Below are 391 nucleotides of genomic sequence, written 5' to 3' on the forward strand. Positions count from 1 at the left end.
GTGACAATGAGATGAGGAAAGGCTAACCTTGCCAAGGTGGAGGTCTTGTCCGCCACCTTATAGAGTTCTTGGGCTATAACCTCATGAACCTTATTTCTTCTCCAATCATGATGCTATGAATCAGATGGCCCGGTCTATGGTAACTTCGGACCGGTTGCTAGTGGGAATGATTGAGCGTTGTATGAACTCTAACCATCCTCTAGCCACGGGCTTGAGGTCATGCTTCTCAATGAACCGGCTTTCCTCTTGAATCTTGCTTCCATTGTGCGCCCTCTTCACATATGGTTGTGAGGACTGGTCCACCTTTGATCAAAGTTGACCCTTCTAGTGTAAGGGTGCTCATCTCCTTGCATCATAGGCAAGTTGAACGCCACCCTCACACTCTCCGGAC

Source organism: Arachis stenosperma, chromosome 5 (genome assembly GCF_014773155.1).
Source record: "Arachis stenosperma cultivar V10309 chromosome 5, arast.V10309.gnm1.PFL2, whole genome shotgun sequence".
NCBI lineage: Eukaryota > Viridiplantae > Streptophyta > Magnoliopsida > Fabales > Fabaceae > Arachis > Arachis stenosperma.